The following is a 15,861-nucleotide window of genomic DNA, read 5'->3' as shown; positions in this document are numbered from 1 at the left end:
GACCAGATAAGTTTTTTAATGTATATAATATGAGTCACCATCCATATGTCATTTTAATTATTACTATTTTTCATCACCCCATTTAATTTTGGCATTCACATTCTTTGATAAGATATTAAAATACTTTAAATTTAGTTATATTTAGATGGTTACAAGATAAGTCAATATTATTATACTAGGTTTTTATAATATGATTTAAAGCTAATTAATCTTTGAATCAATTGGAGCATCATGATTTACAAAGTCTTTTTTCTTCGTTCTTAAAAGCACTGTGGTCGTATTTCTCAATAATTATTATGTATAAGAATCTCTTTCTATTGTCCTAAGACATGAGAATAGCTTGATTGTTGAATATTGTGTTACTGTCTTCTGAAGTATGTATATATTCTTTTGTATGTTGGGTTTTTTTTTGTTTTTTATGCCATGACAAGTAGTACTCAGGGACCACTCCTGGTGCAGTGGTCTGGGATTACTGTCTGTGGTACTCCGGGGACCATGCAATGCTAGAGATTTAGGTGCAGGCCTTCTGAATGCAAAGCATGTGCTCTAGTCCTTTGACCTATCTTCCTGGTCCTGCAAGTAGGACCAAAAATTCCTGCTTTGCTTTCTGTTTCAAACATTAGAGCCTTTTTTTTTTTGTCCCCGCTGTGATTTGCTCTGTCAGCCAACATATGGATTATAAAATAAGCAGAATTTCTCATATCTTTCAAGAACACCCTTTAGAAACATTGACCTTATTCATTCAGATGATTTATGCAAAATGCAAAGAAAAGTCATAGTTTCAAGAGGTCATTCTTATCAGCTTTCTCTTTACCCACCTTGATGATCCAGGGAAATGTGTATATGAGGAACTGATTAAGACTAACAGATACAGAACCCTTTGAGCACCCTTCATTGTTCAGATGCTTGTCTCCTACCCACTGGATGTGGCAGTATTCAAACAGCTCCTGAGTTCTACGTGATATTCTCGGTGCAGTATAAAAACTAATAATCATCACCTCCTGATTTCTGGGGAGATGTGGCCTCAGACTGGAGTGGGAAATTTTTCAGTGCAGGAAATAGAAAAATCAGTCCTAACCTCTGCCTGGGTTTTTTCTTTTCTGGTCTATTGCTAACCCTTGCAAAAAAATAATTTCAGAAAGGAGATAAATAATGAAGATACTTTTACTTGGGAGAGAAGAGAGAAGAGAAAAAGAGTATATGCATAAAGAGAATGCAGGAGTTTTCAGAGTGGAGAGAGCACATAAACATATCCTGTGCAGAACAGCGAATGAATAACTAGGAGGTAAAGCGCATACCATAAAGTAAAAGAAAGAGAGTATATATCTCAGGCAGGATGGGAGTAACCCTCAAAATGGGGATAAGCATGCCTTTGCCTCTGCCAATATAGTGTTTATACAGTTTTCCCAAACTTCCCATAAAATCTATTGCTAAAGTCTTAGCAAGAAGAGGAAGATTCAAACTGTTGGTGGTCTTCTTTTGATAGTTTGAGCATGGCCTTTATTCCTGTAATGGAATCTGCCCTCCAGCTGATGTTATGGATCTGGAATTCTTCATCTCAAAAGTTTTCCAGCCTCTTAGATGGTTTCAAAATTTTGAAAGCTTTTATGATTTGGGGTTAAAGTGGGTTCCAAGCATTCTGTTTTCTCAATTCACATTACCGGAGTCTCCTATCTCTCTGGTTTCGACATCCCTCTACTCGAGAAGGCACTACATTAAAATGGTCTGCAGTTGTATTCAATAAAATAGATTGTCATAATCTGTTAGAATTGGATTAATAATTTATTATGTAACTATTTTTTTAAATTACTGAATAAAAATTGAAAGTTTGTTTTCTTTTTGGGTCACACCTGACATGCACAGGGGTTACTCCTGGCTCTGCACTCAGTGCACTCAGGAATTGCCCCTGGCGGTGCTCAGGGATATATGGGATGCTGGGAATTAAGCCCGGGTGGCCGTGTGTAAGGTAAACACCCTACCCACTGTGCTATTGCTCCAGCCCCATATTTTCTAATATATATTCTGGTGTTAGAGGTCAGCTACAACTATGATATAGTAGAGAAACCACAGTAGGTCAATTAGAAATAATTTGTGAATTAATATATGTGTATATGCTGAGATATATATATATATATATACATATGTATATGCCTATGTGGATAGCAGTTTACAAACCTTTCTGAATGAGTTTTGGAAATATATGCTTCTGTGTCTAAATTATCCTTAAAATTATTATTTCATTATTTCATTCTATTATCGTTTAGTATCTATGTATCAGTATGAGATGTTTCTTACAGAGAAATCCCTATGTGTGAATGTGATTAAAATCTAGAAAAATATGGAAGGAAATCCAGAAGAAAACTGGGAGAATGATATATTAATAAAGCTTCTTTGCAGTGAGTTTCCCTTCAATTCTAGTTTTGTTTTGTTTTGTGTTTTTTGCCTTGCCCTGCAGTGGTCAGGCCTTATTCCTGGCTCCGTATTCAGGGGTCACTCTTAGTAGGGTCTAGGGTTCTAGAGGCTGTGCCCAGGCCAGCCATCTGCAGGGCAGGCACCCTATTCACCCTGTCTCTCCAGCACACTCTTTTCAATCCTTAATCTTTTCTCGTAATTTTTAGACCAATGTCAATTGGTCTAAAACTCAAAAATCTTGGAGTCACTGCTTTCTTTTTTGTGTTTTTGAAGAGACACAAAACATAATTAGACTTTATTAAGCTTTCAATCAATTTGACCCAGCCAACCCAAATTTGAATTTGTTTGTTTAATTATTTGGTTATCTGTTTGCCTTTTGGGAGATGAATAGTAGGTTCATATTTTATATAAATTATGTTTATTATGTAAAATATAGGAAATGAAATCCATAGTCCTAGAGCAAAATGCCTTTATTCATGCATTCCAGTTCTACTTTTCCTCTTTTAACTTTCATTTTTCAATTTTATTTGTCCTCCACTCCCTTTATCTTTTCTGTGTCTCTCTCTTTCCCTTCCTAAATCTCATCACTCTTTATTCTCCAACCAGTTTCCCTTCCATCTGGCATTTTTTGCAATTGTTTTCTAAGGATGAAAAAAGGTCTCTCTCCTACTGCAGCTGCTACTCCATCCCCTGCTGCACTAAATTGACACTTGGGCAAGCAATGGCTCTCGTCAGTCACTCTGAAGCTGCTACTTCCAGAAGTGTCGATTTAGTGCAGCGGGGGATGAGGTGCCAGCTGCAGAAGTAGGACACAGAAAAACTCAACAAAAAGCCCTACTTCTCCGTATTGTTTGTGAAATTTAGTAGGAGGAAGAGACTACCAGGATCAGAGACAAAAAGGTGGAACAATAAGAGAGCACTGGGATGAAAACTGGGGCTCAAAACAATAGCAAGCTATTTAGTAACTGTTTGTGTGAAAGTGGATTTCCCCTTACACCCAGACTAGTGGATTCTGGAGAATTGTGTGGAAATATTTCATACAAAACTTGAAAGGTAAAGAAATTAGAGTTTATTGTACTGTTTAGGGTGCTGGGTCTAGGTCCCTCTCCAATGTCCAGATCTTTTCTTTTACCCATGTATGAGGTCACTGGTCCTGCCCTCGATGCCTGGTCCAGGGTAAGACATCCTAAGTCCTATCCCCTGCATCTCTGCTCACCTACAGTGTATGGCAGCCTGATCTTGTCCCTACACTGTTCTCTACCCGCTGTTTTTTGAGTCTGAAATCTTATCTCTGGCCCTCTCTTGAACTGTACTTTAGTAGTTCCCTGATGTCTTAATTTTACTTCATCTCCAACCATGGCAAAAACACAGTGGGTAAAGTCTCTGCTATCCTGCCTTTGTGTTCATTATGTGGTCTTTGAGGTCAATTATTATGATATTTGCATTTTATGTGAAATGCAAAATAGAAGTGCTTTATGTGACATAACACAGTGTTCTAATATACTTCCTTCAGAAGGACCTTGCATTTAGAGCAGTTGGTTTTCTTAAGCCTAAACTAAATGAAAACTTTTATTGTATATTATTATGACTACGAGATAATTTAAAGAAAGGAGTATATGCTGAAAAATTGAGAAGAAAACTCTTGATTGTTTTCATCTTTTCACATTAAGAAGACCCAGTTTATGATTTTATCAAGTTGCTTCTTTTCTTCCATGCCTCCTTTCTGTACTAATTATATTTTAGAATATAATGAAGTAGATGCATGTCAAAAATCTTTTTAAATAGACACAGTTATAATTTACCTGGTATTAATAGACAACATGAAAAAAGTGTAGCAGCTCAATCTGAGAAATCATGAATTAATAATCACTAAGAAGAAGGGATTAGAAAATATTTATTTGAACAGGTACATTCTAGAGACACATAGGGGCATAAAAAGATGGATCCAGAGTGTGGAGGGTGAGGGCTTTCATGAGAAATCAAAATCAACCTGAAGGGATCAGTAAATTGTTTTATCTCTTAGCAGTGAAGACTCAAGAAAGATAAATGTGATAGGGAGTTGGAGAAACAATTTAGGCAAATGAATAAGACCCTTAAAACTAGGTTGCCATGTTAACATGCCATTTTAAATTGTGGTACACTTTACAAAGAAGTATGTATAAATCTGCTGGAAATCATAAACTAGGAGAGTCCTCTTCATTTTATTGATTATTATTAGTTGTCTTCGAAGTTATATTCTTTCTTTGTTTTGTTTTATTTTGTTTTTTGTTTTAACTATACTGATTTACTTTTGGATTGGAGCGATAGCGCAGTGGGTAGGGTGTTTGCCTTGCACGCGGGCATGTGGGCCCTTTTTTCCTTCCTTAGAAATTCTTGCATAGTTATAAATTTCCCCCTTAACATGGCTTTAGCTGCATTCCACAGGTTCTGATAGCTTGTGTCTTCATTCTCATTTGTTTCTAGGGATCTTTTGATTTCTTCCTTGATTTCCTCCCTGACTCACTCTTTGTTCAACATTGAATACTGTCGTCACTGTCATCCCATTGTTCATCAATTTGTTTGAGCGGGCACAGTAACGTCTCTCAATGTGAGACTTATTGTTACTGTTTTTGGCATATTCAATACGCCACGGGTAGTTTGCCAGGTTCTGCAGCGCGGGCGCGATACTCTGGGCAGCTTGCCAGGCTCTCGAGAGGGGCGGAGGAATTGAACTTGGGTTGGCCAAGTGAAAGGTGAATGCCCTACCGCTGTGCTATTGCTCCAGCCCTTGTTCAACATTGAGTTGTTTAATTTCCAGGTTTTTTTTTTTTTGGTTCTCCACATCTGTGTGTGATTAACTTCTATCTGCAGTGTGTCATGGTCTGAAAATATAGTTGATATCATTTGTATCTTCTTGATTCTGTTGAGATATGTTTTGTGACCCAGGACGTGGTCTATTTTGGAAATTGTTCTGTGTGCAATGGAAAAGTATGTGGATTCGTTTTTTTTTGGGGGGGAGGGAGGTCATGTAAAGCCCTGTATAGATCTATTAGCCCTCTCTCTTCTATTTTTTCCTTCAAAGACAGTGTTTCCTTGATGAGTTTTAATTTTGTTGATCTATCCAGAGGTGATAAGCTGGTGTTGACATCTCCATCTACTATTGTGCTGCTACTAATGTCATCCTTAAAATCTACTTACAATTGTTTTAAGTGTTTAGCTGGTCCCTCATTGGGTGCATATATGTTTATGGGTGTGATTTATCCTGTTATACATTTCCCTTGATTATTAAAAAATGGCCTTTGCTGTCCCATCTAAACTTTTTAAACCTGAAATCTATGTTGTTGAATACTAGTATGGCCACCTCAGTTTTTTTGAGGGAGTTTTTTGCTTGCAGGACTGTTTTCCATCCTTTGACTTTGAGTCTGTGTTTGTTCCGACTGTTCAGGTGTGTTTCTTGTAGGCAGCAAAATATTTGGTTCAGCTTCTGAATCTATTTTGCCACTCTGTGTCTCTTAACTGGTGCATTTAGACCATTGACATTGAGAGAGATTATTCTCATGGGGTTTTATGCCATGTTTTTCTAGAGGTTTGTTGTGCTTGCAGGGGTTTTCCTTGTCTTCCAGTAGCCTCTTTAATCCTTTTAAGGTTTTTTTTCGAGTCTAAGAAGTTCTTGAGCTGTTGTTTATCCATGAAATAGTGTATTGTTCCTTCAAGTTTGAGTGAGAGTTTAGCCAGATAAAGTATTCATGATGACGCATTCATTTCATTCATTGAGTATTCCTGGTGAAGCTTTCAGTTAATTGGGGTTTCCTCCCTGTACTTTTTTTTTTTGCTTTTTTTGGGTCACACCCGGTGATGCACAGGGCTGACTCCTGGCTCTGCACTCAGGAATCACTCCTGGCGGTGCTCAGGGGACCCTATGGGATGCTGGGATTAGAACCTGGGTCGGCCGCGTGCAAGGCAAACACCCTCCCCGCTGTGCTATCTCTCCAGCCCCTACTCCCTGTACTTTTGATACTCAGATGATTCTTATGTTCTTCTTGGATTCATCTCTTGGGTCTCTGATTTGCCCAAGAGCTATTTTGAGGTCTTTCCCTTTTGTTTGTTGTTGCCTGTAAGCTTTATGCAGCTCATCTACAAGCTCACTGATTATGTCTTTGGCTGTAGCCATTCTACTGTTGAGGGCATCCACTGAGTTCTTTATTTCATCTACCAAATCCTTTATTAGTGACTCCTCTGTTTGTAGCTTTATTTCTGCTCTCATTTCTTCCTGTATTTTCTTGGCTGTATATTACCCTGTTTCTTTCATGTCCTCCTTTAATTTACTGGATGCCTATTCCATCATTTCTTTGAGTTCATTGAACATCTTCAACATTTCATCTCTGAATTCTTTTTCGGAGAGATTGTATTTGTGGTTAACCCTTGTTGAGGCTTCTGGACTTTTTTCTTCATCCTCTCCTTGTGGTGGGGATTTGTGCTATTTCTTCATGTTGTTGTGGTATTATGGAGGTGAGACCTTCCAGTTCACTATCACTATTCTTCCTCTTGCTGTGAGAAAGGTTTCTGGATGAGCTTGGTCGATGGTAGTCACTTTTGGTGGTTTTTTGGTATACTTTGATTGGAATAGGCTAGTGGTCTATGGCCTAATGTGTTTGGATAGTCAGAATATCCTCTTTAGAATTAGGTAATGGAGCTGTGAGTTCAATGTGCTGGGAAAGGGGAAAATAACTGCAGCTACATGAGCTGTAGCTGCCCCAGAGGCCACACCTGGCCTGTCTTAACTGTCCGTGGGAGAGGCCACTTAGGTCGCTGCTGGAGTTTAGAGTTCCCCCTGATGAGCTCCTGAGGTTTTCAGGGAACGCCTTTTGGCAGGTGCTCCAGGGTCGCCTCTGCTGGAGGGGGCCTTGCAGAATGGGGGTGGGGTGGGGTGTGGGCTGGGTCACCTTGAGGTTATATTCTTGGCTGTTTTCTTCTTATTCTACATCAAGAACATTTAACTCCAATTCCACAGGCATATCCCTGGACATTAACAGCTTCTTAAATTGCTCATGATTTCACATGTAGTTTTCTCAGGAAAGAAAGTCAGGACTTTCTTTGAAAACTCAGGGAGATTTGTAATCCTTAAGTTATATGATAGTGTTTAACATGTGTTATTATATAGCAGACAAAATCCTACAAGATTTGCATTACCAACTCATTGAATTCTAAGAGCTGTATGTATTAGCAGCTTTTATCATTTCCATTTGTCTGTAAGACTACTGGGCACTGCATCGATAGTACAGTTGGTACAGTGGGCTCTTGCCTTGCATGTAAGTGGCTCAACAAAGTTTAATTCCAAGCACTCTATATGGTTTCCTGGGAGCCCACCAGGAATGACCCTGAACATAGAGCTAGGAGTAAGCTCTGAGCACTGCCAGGTGTGATATTCCCTCTACAAAAAGATTATAGAGAATGATTACTTCCAGATCAAAATTAATAACAAATGGACTTGGGATTTAAATGTAAGAACTAGGGAGACTGAGTCATACCAGGCCACATGATCCCTTTTTTTTTTTTTTTTTGCTTTTTGGGTCACACCCAGCGATGCTCAGGGGTTACTCCTGGCTTTGCACTCAGGAATTACTCTTGGCAGTGCTTGGGGGACCATATGGGATGCCGGGGATCGAACCCGGGTCGGCCGCGTGCAAGGCAAACGCCCTACCCGCTGTGCTATCGCTCCGGCCCCGACATGATACCTTTTTGATTTTACATGATATGTATTTTCATAGATATTTATTTAGGAAGCATTCTCTAAACAGATTTCTGGACTGTTTCATCCAGTTAAGCTGTCAGCTATCATTAATTCTAATAATCCTTACACTAATAAACATCAACTGAGTGCTTGTTCTCTAACTTTACTGGACATCTTTAGTTTCCAAGATACTGGGCATCTCATGTGGATATTACAGTGTACTTCTAATTCAGCAGTTCTAATACAAATTGTCTATGCTCATATTTTTGATAAATGTCTACTCTTTATTTTCAACCAATGGCAAATTATTATGAAATTCTAAATAATGACAACATACACTGTATAATAACAAAGTTTAAAAAACTCTTTCTTTAAGCATATTCAGTCCCATTCATTTTTGTGGAATTCTTTTCCCCACATAGACATAGCCTTAGCTTCCAATTCTCATCCAGATATCTTTGGCTATTCATTTTCTCAAAATTTTGCCTGCTTTCATAAATTTTTTCTAAAGTCTGGTTGAAAACTTTACTGCCCAACAGAATGTCTTATAAATTTAGGTGTAAAACTTTATAAATTGTTATAGATTTGTTGTATAATATCTCTGAATATCAATGGACATCATATTTGTAGTGTAACTTATAAATCACAATGTAAAAAGAAAATTTTATTAGATTTATTTCTTAAGTTAATGTGAGGTATAAAAAAAAGGAAATAAAATATTTTACCTGAGTCATGAAATTAGGGTGACCAAAACTTAATTACCCACAAAATAGTGGTTAATAGGTAGAATAGTTGAAAGATAATAAGAAAAAAACACAAATATACTAAATAAAATTAGCACGGGAGCACCGTCATCCTGTTGTTCATCGATTTGCTTGAGCAGCCACCAGTAACGTCTCCATTGTGAGACTTGTTACTGTTTTGGGCATATTGAATGCCACGGGGAGCTTGCCAGGCTCTGCCATTGAGGCAGGATACTCTCAGTAGCTTTCCAGGCTCTCTGACAGGGACGAAGGAATCTAAACTGGTTCCGCTGCATGAAAGGCAAACGCCCTACCCACCACGATATTGCTATAAATATAAAACAGCTATAGGTTTTGAACAAATATCACAGTTTATATATCAATTTAATATCTGCTCTGTTTAATTGGATTTTATCCTTTATCATACTCTTCTTTCTTTCATTCAAGTCAGTTTTGCTAAAACTTCCAGGAAGAATATCAAATGGTCTCTTCAACACCTCAAGTAAGGCTCAAATATTTATTGATCAATTACATAGACTGTTTAAGGGAGAGAGAGAAAGAGCCATAAGAGGGATTGAAAATTGGAATCATGCTATTTTCAATAGTCATTTGTGGATTATAGAATAATTTCAATGATGCTGCATTATTCAAAACATTTGTGATACTTCCTTTCAGAGTCTAAAAGCTCTTAAAAACATTTCTAATATGTTTCAGTATCAAAGCAACTTTATCTTTTAAACTTGATAAAATACAGAATTTAGCTATAGCCAATTTTATTTGAAGAGTAAGATCATCTTTGTTCAATAATAGTATGTGAAATTAGAATATTAATTGTGAATAAAGAATAGGAAGACTGATTTTTTTCCTTTGGTTATAAACTGTTTTCTGAAAATAATTAGTGAGAAATATTTTATAAGCAGCGACATAAAACTGAATTAAGTACATAGACCTTAGAGTTATTTCAGAGACAAATATCCATTTATAGAAATATATTTTGGCTAGTTAATAAGTTATGATTCTCTCATTAACATTTTTTTACTTGCCCTTCAAATGTTTATTCATTTAAATCTCCTTTTATCTGTTAATGTGTTTCTGAAATATCTATAGCAAACTGCAGAATCAATAGATGTTACATTAGATACTTTAATATGCTTGTGACTAATTAAAATTTAATATTTGCAAATTTTAATATAAAATTTACATATTATAGAATTTATACATGCATTTTAAATGATGGGCTGGAGCGATAGCACAGCGGTTGGGCGTTCGCCTTTCACGCGGGCGACCCGAGTTTGATTCCTCCGCCCCTCTTAGAGAGCCCGGCAAGCTACTGAGAGTATCGAGCCAGTGTGGCAGAGCCTGGCAAGCTACCCATGTGTATTGGATATGCCAAAAACAGTAACAATAAGTCTCTCAATGAGAGACGTTACTGGTGCTCACTTGAACAAATCGATGAGCAACCGGATGACAGTAACAATACAGTAACTTTAAATGATGCAAACTCACTGAGTTGTCACAAATGTATGTGTTTATAGATGTACCTTAACTTCAAAAATGTCCAAATATCCGTTCAGTAACATAGTTACCCCAGTCCAGTAACATAGTAACCCCAGTCCCTCCATTCGAAGGGGTTTCTAATTTTCTAACTCTTTTCAACCACAAGTCAATTTTACTTACTTAGAATTTGATGTAAAGAAAATCATATGGTTTGCATTTTTGCATATGATCTATTTTGTAACAATATGCTTGAAATTTATATTTAATTGTTTACATATTAGTGTAAAATTGCTCAGTATTAGTTTATAATCATATTACATTTTTGTGAATTCAAGAGTAAGAATCAAGCTGATATATAGTCAGGAAGGTATGTTTTTTTCTAGAAAGAAATTCATGATCCAACAATGACCATAGTCTAATATTCAGTTGTGTACCATACGGGTGAGGCAAACAGAGGTTTAAGGATTTGGCATGGAAACATTCTGATGCAAAGTCATTTGCTCTGAAACTTTACATTGTTTCTACCTTTAGTAACTGCATCTATCTGTCCAAGATTAATGGTGAATAATATCTAAATAGAAGACAGGTGTGGGTTTTCACTATCAATATTTTTTAGGAGATATTGGGAGATATTTCTTGGGAGAGATAATACAGCAATCGAAATACCTGCTTTGCATATGTCCAATCTTGTTGGTTCCCCAAAACCATATATGGTCTCCAGAGCAGTGCTAGGACTAATCCCTGCATACAGAATCAGGAGTAAGCCCTGAGCATCACCGAGGGTGCACTCTTACCACTCACCTCAAAAAAAAGAAATAGAAAAGAGAAAAATATCTTGTTGCTTTTGCTTATAATCACTGAACTGCTAGATAGTCTTTCATTTTCATGTAGAAATTTCAACATGGCATTTAGAGACAAAATGAGTCTATTTGATTAAGTGGGATCAAGAGTTTTTACACTTTTATTGATATGTACTTGTTCTTTTTTTTAGGTTTTGCTTATTATAAATGAAATTCACACATAAAATTATTCTATATCCTAAGTAAATACCTAAGATTAGAATTGGGAAGTCTTGAAATAGATGTAGATAAGAGTTATATAACAAATTGCCAGAACTTTTTGAACCATTTTACTTGACTACTATAATATTTAGCTGTTATTACTTTACAATATCACTATTATTTTTCATCAGTCTTTATTTTGATTGAGGGTGTAGTGAATTTTTATTGTAGTTTTAATTAGTATGACTAATGTCTGTAATCATATTTTAATGTACTTATTGGCTATTCATATAACCAATTTATATTATGTATGGTAGTTATTGTCTGTAAACTCACTATCAACATCAAATAAGTGAATTGTGGACAATTATTCATAGAAAATGAAGTATTCATTTTCTACAAGTCTCTGGTCACATTTTCAGAAACAAATATACTATTTTTCTGTTTATTTCTATTTAAAAACTAACATTTAACATTTATTGTTGCTTCATTAACACTGAACTTTGCCAACAACTCTGTAACTCATGCCTGAATAAATTTTTATTGGTCCTTCGGCTACATCTTATCTGATAACCCAATCAGCATTACAAGAACAGAGACATTTGTGTACTTAAAAATAATTTGCATTTTCTAAAGTTGTCGGTGTGTATAAAATAACATTTGGGCACATGGACAAACGTTGCAGAAGTATTTAAGTCAGTTACAGAGAGAAAATAAGAACCAGAAAGATAACTCAATACGTTGAACTTAAGCCTTGCATGTAGAAAGCCCCATCCCACATGAACATTTGAGATCAGCTAGGATAAAGCTGAGTATAAATCTGGGAGTATACCCATGCATGTAAACAGTTATGGATCACCCCACCTCCCCCCGCTCCGACACATACATTCCCCAAAGTGATAATAAGTCCAATTTCCTTCTGGCTGTCAAAGCCCTAGTATGGCCAGAGATAATACTTTTAAGATAGAGCAACTATAACAAATGAGAGACCAAAACTGGACTGTGCAAGATCTAGTTGCACATAACCAGTGCAACTTCAGCCTTTTTACTTTTGTCTGGGAAAAGTTTCAACTGGAACTGGTCTATGAACAGGCAGTTGCCATTCACTGTCTTCTAGACCCATAGGAAATTTCTACAAATCAGTAGCTGAAAATGAAAATAAATAACACTGTCATCAAATCTGTAGCTGAAAATGAAAATAAATAGCACATGTGTGATAAATTTTTATGTCTTAGTTTACATCTCTTGGAACCTAGAGTGTCTCCTGCCTCAGATAAAAAGTTCAAATGCCCTTTATTTTTCTTACCCAACCAGGAAGTTGGGATTATCATATACCTGTCAAAAAGAGAAATAATTTCACTCTTTCTATTATTTCAAATATTATTTTTTCCTCTCTTGAGAACATATTGCCTGTCAAAATAATATGTAAACTGGAGTTTGCATGGGGAAGAGGGTTGGCAACATAGCTGAGCAAAAACTCTCTCGACTTCTTTGTGCTCCCCTCAACTTTAAATTATAAAAAATGAAGTTCTCTACTCCTATATGTAGTGGTAATATTTTATTTTTGTTGACATAGGTCACAGTATTCTATACTAGAAATCACATAAATTAGGTGTCTTACAGATGATTTATACCTTTGTTACATATTTCAGTGGTGCTATCAAGCTCAAGATTGGGTGGTCTAATGCATTCTCATGAACTCAATTTTCATGAATTCAATTAGTTGCCAAGAGAGAAATACTAAAATCTCAGTTATAATATTAGAAGTAGCTACTCTTGTTCTTAAATCTATCCAGTTTTTCACATATTTTGATATATAATTGCATGTCTTCTTGATAAACTAATCCTTTCATCATTTAAAATAACACTATATCTTGATAATTTTTTTTAAGTATTCTATCTTTAATTATTATTTATTATTTAATTATTATCTTTAATTTTAATCTTTAAGACTATAAAACCAAGTGGCTTTGAAGCTGCGTGACATCTTATAGCCTAGTTTTCCCTGTGGGAGAACCTGGCAAGCTATCAAGAGTTTCCTGCCCACATGGGAGAGCCTGGCAAGCTCCCCGTGGCGTATTCATATGCCAAAACCGGTAACAATGATGGGTCTCATTCCCCTGACCCTGAAAGAACCTCCAATGCGGCACCATTGGGAAGGATGAGTAAAGAGAGGCTGCTAAAATCTCAGGGGTAGGATTAATGGAGAAGTTACTGTGACTGCTCCAGAAAATCAATGATCAACGGGATGATGATGATGATGATGATGATGATGATGATGATGATGATGATGACGATGATGATGAAGTATGCTTTTTGATAAATTTTGCAAGTGTTTATGAACCATGGATTAGTGAGGTAGTAGAAAGACACAGAAAGGGGGTGGGAGAAAGAGAGAGAACTATTGCCTTGTTGCTCGACTCTCCAACCTCTTGAGGATTCATGGGGATGTTAGACATAGTTTCTGTAGGCGCAGAATACCCTGTTACACTGCTATGAGAGTCTGGTCCTATCAAGCCCCAAGAAGTTAGCCATAGCCTGGTTACCAATAAGCTGACCCCTACCACTTGAATTTTCAGGGAATTGTACTGTTAAGTTTGAGGTGAAGTTTAGCTCTTCAAAGGAAAATAGTCCTAACGGGTGCCCAGTTTTCCTAGGTTCTCCATAAATTCTTGCATAAGAGTTTCAGAAGGTTGTGAAGCAAATGGCTTATTTTAAGAAAAATGAGAGAAAACAGAAATAAAAATAACTCTGCAAAATAAGAGAAGGAAATTGCACACCAAAATTCAGATGGGGGCAGCTCAAGTAGGAAGATTATGATGACAAAGTTGGGATTCTTGGGCTGTTCCCATGCTCTTCAGGCTGAAGATGTCTGTGCAGACTGAGAGACCTCTGCCATCAGGGGGTTGCCAAGAAAAAGCTGATAATTCAGTTTAGTTTGATCAAAGATTTTGGTCCTGTTGAATGATCTCTTAATGGGTCCTGACCTTTGGGTTTGAGCGTATGTTCTAGGTCTGAAGCTGTAGAGAGTCAGCTGAAACACCTTTTCAGACCACATCTTAGTTTTAAGATTTTTAAAAAACTCATCAAGTCTCCCACCTCCCTGATTTCCAACTTCTTTTGCATTGATGTTGCAGGACACGCTGGCAAGAGACCACAGGGCTTTATCAGGACACAGCTTTATTCACTATGTCAATATGGATTCAGAGGATATTTATCCAAAGTTCAAGGTCCCAGTCCCAAGAACAAAAGGGGACTTACTTCAATACCTCAAGCAAGTGTGGTTAGGGGAGCAGGAAGCAGGATTTTACTAGATTGGACATTCTTTTCCCATTGGGTGGGAAATGAATGTAGATATGGCCCATGCTCAGGAGATTATTAGGGTCAGACTACTGAAAGACACATTCCCATATTCCGTGCTCCTATGGATTCCTGCCACTTTGCCATTCCTGCTATTTTATAATTACTATATGCATGTTTACTATATGATCATTTCTCTAACATTTTTACTCAGACCTAGTTGTGTTTTTATATATCATATGTGTATCCTTTAAATAATACTTACATGGTTTAAATTAAATTTATTCTTTGTAATTTCTACATTTTAAAATATTCATTTTATTTGCATTGTAATTTATCACTGTATCACTGTCATCCTGTTGTTTATCGATTTGCTCGAGCAGCACCAGTAATGTCTCCATTTGTCCTAGTCCTGAGATTTTAGCAGCCTCTCTTTACTCGTCCTTCCCAGTGGTGCTGCATTGGAGTCTCTTTCAGGGTCAGGGGAATGAGATCCACCATTGTTACTGTTTGGGCATATCGAATACACCATGGGGAGCTTGCCAGGCTCTGCTGTGCAGGCAGGATACTCTTGGTAGCTTTCCGGGTTCTCTGAGAGGGAGAACTAGACAATAAAAGGTCGGGTGGCCACAAATGTGTCTGCGCACTTCCAGGAGCTTTGTTTTGTAGTCTCTGCATTTTGGCTGTTGATGGAATTATGATATAAATTATAATTTATATCATAAATAAATTTATATTTCATATATATTATTACATTGTATTAACGTATGTTGTTTTCCTAGGCAATTATAAAATTTAGTTTAAAGCTAATCCTGTGCATGTGTGTTTGTGTGTGTGTGTATGCTTTACAGTAGTTATTTTTAAGATATAACTCGGGCGTCACTCTTTCAAGTGTCGTCTTAGTCTGCTCCTATTGTAAGTACGTCTCATGGTATAGAGTGTAATTTTGTACTTCATAGGGAAGAGAGTTATGTTGACATTGCTAAAGTGATGTTGGATATAATGAATGCAAGTTATATTGAACTTTACAGTTTATTTATGATTTGAGGGCCATACCCAGTGGTGCTTATAGGCTACTTCTGTTTCTGTGCTCAGGGATCACTCCTGACAGTGCTTAGAAGTCCTTATGCTCTACGAGGTATGAAATATGTTAGTTGCATAGAAAGCAAATGTATTTCTTTCCCCCCCCAAATTTTAT

Source organism: Sorex araneus, chromosome 8 (genome assembly GCF_027595985.1).
Source record: "Sorex araneus isolate mSorAra2 chromosome 8, mSorAra2.pri, whole genome shotgun sequence".
Taxonomy (NCBI): domain Eukaryota; kingdom Metazoa; phylum Chordata; class Mammalia; order Eulipotyphla; family Soricidae; genus Sorex; species Sorex araneus.
This window is presented reverse-complemented; position numbering follows the sequence as displayed.